This window comes from Asparagus officinalis, chromosome 5 (assembly GCF_001876935.1).
Source record: "Asparagus officinalis chromosome 5, Aspof.V1, whole genome shotgun sequence".
Classification (NCBI taxonomy): domain Eukaryota; kingdom Viridiplantae; phylum Streptophyta; class Magnoliopsida; order Asparagales; family Asparagaceae; genus Asparagus; species Asparagus officinalis.
In genome coordinates, this window is record NC_033798.1 from 31608053 (window position 1) to 31610492 (window position 2440).

General features: G+C 38.1%; 1 pseudogene; it reads right to left on the reverse strand.

Annotated features, from left to right (window-relative positions):
• Positions 393-2218, reverse strand: LOC109841680 (annotated as a pseudogene).

Here is a 2440-nt window from a genome sequence, read left to right on the forward strand (position 1 = left end):
AAACCATGCTATCTTGTGTGTAGGAAAGAACACCCTCTTGAGACTGTGATGGATTGTTGACGGGCACATTAGCATTGAGATCAATTTTCTTCTTTCTTCGCACCCTCTTGAGACTGTGATGGATTGTTGACGGGCACATTAGCATTGAGATCAATTTTCTTCTTTCTTCACCTACTTGTTGGCTTAATTCTGTTTTGCCTAGGCCGACCTTTCCGAGTCTGAGAGGAAGGATCCAATATGTTTTCATTTTCCTCCGTTTCATGGTCATTTTCTTCTTCCACAAAATCATGATTCATCAGTACTTCTTTTCCTTTTTGACTTGATTCTCATGGTCATTTTCTTCTTCCACAAAATCATGATTCATCAGTACTTCTTTTCCTTTTTGACTTGATTCAGCAAGTTGTAGTTCTTTCTTCCACAAAATCATGATTCATCAGTACTTCTTTTCCTTTTTGACTTGATTCAGCAAGTTGTAGTTCTTTAAATTTGGTGTCTATCCATTTTTTAACAACCTCACATTCATGGTTGTTTTGAGCAACAAGATCAGCAACCTCACTAAATGCAAGACATAGCTCGCGATAGCGTAGTTGTTTAGGTATGACAACCCAAGTATTAAATTTAACTTCCATCTTCGAGTGGGATCGCCTCACATCCTTTCTCCACCTTCTTAGAATGTACTTTTCCGAAAGAAAACTGACTTCGTGACGGATAAGAATGGTAAGGGCATGCCTACATACTATGTCTTTAAACACAAACAACTGACAACTACATTGAACTTCACAATCCTTCTCACGAAAGGATACTGTGAAGAATTTAGGAATCCTTTTGCCGCCCTCCAACCGCAAAGTCAAGTCCCGAATGACATACTCAAGCACCCATGCTCCCTCCTGATAGTTTACAATATCACAATATATCTTTCCCGTGAATTCAGCTTGAAACTCTTTAAACTTTGCCAAAGTGTAGACTCCATGAATTTGACTCTCCATATCATAAGTTGTTGCAGTAGCTTTTACTTTTAAAAATGACTCTGCATCGGCCCGCATCTCCTTTTCTGCCTTGCTTCTTAATGCATTTTCATATTGCTCAACAAACTGTTTTAGACTTGTTTTTGAATTGACATATCCATCAAAAAAGCATTCATGCTTTCACTTCGCTGAGTAGTTGACATTCCTGCCCAAAAATGATTTTTGACAAAACATAGAACCCATCGGTTTCTCTCCTCATACAATTCACTTAACCAATCACAATCCTCCAATCCATACATGTCAACCATTTCATTCCACTGTTGTTCAAACTCTTGTGGACTTTGTGCATCATACGCCACTCCTTTCATGGTAGAACTGATGACCTCATATTCAGTGTACCTGCCTAACTTTTCTGACAGCTTCTTCATTATATGCCACAAACACCCTCTGTGTCTAGTGTTTGAAAAAACAATCTCAATTGCATTTTTCATGGCTCTTGCTTGGTCAGTTATTATCCCTTGTGGAGAACATCCATCCATACATTCAACCCACTTTGTAAATAGCCATATGAAAGTCTCTGTGTCTTCTTTTGAAATCAACCCACATCCAAGTAAAATTGATTGCCCATGATGGTTAACGCCAATAAATGGTGCAAATGACATATCATACTTATTAGTTAAGTATGTGGTATCAAAAGTGACGGCCTCACCAAACTCTTTGTAAGCTTCTCTGCTCCTACCATCTGCGCAAAATATATTTTTCAAATGATCTTCATCATCCAATTCAATATCAAAATAGAAACCTGAATTTTCTGCAACCATCCTTGAAAAATATTTTATAATCGCTGAAGCATCACCTTCGCAGAGACGTAAACGCCTTGATTCATCAACCAAGTTCCTGCAAGCCTTTTCATCACACAACAGATTCTCATATCCACCAGCCTCATGTACCAGTGAGCTAAAATTTTTGTTGATTCTGATTCCGGCTTGATCATTCTGATTAATTTGATGTCTAACATGTGCACTAATTCTTCGGTTGCATCGAAAGAAACGACTTTTACTAGGGCTAAGACCATGATTATGCTCCAGAACAACCACAGATATTTCTCATCTTCCGTCCAGATTTAACCTAGCTGTTATCTTTGCATTACACCCAACTATGTAGCTTACTTGTGGTTTTAAGGGATTTTGACAAGTACTATTATGTTTGCCAGCTCGACCACATACTAAAGCCATACTTCTAACAATGCCCATTTTATTCTTCCTTCTTGTATGTTTCTTAATTGGAAATCCACTGCTCTTTGCATAGTCTTTGTAAAACTAAAACAATTAATCTGGATCATTAAACTCCATCCCGATTTTAGGCTCATTTTGCTCAATCCGCTGATCAGTGTGCTGAGGCAACTCAGATCTCTCATCAACCGAGCAATTATTCAAGGCATCATCAACTACATCATCAAACTCCTTAATATCTAT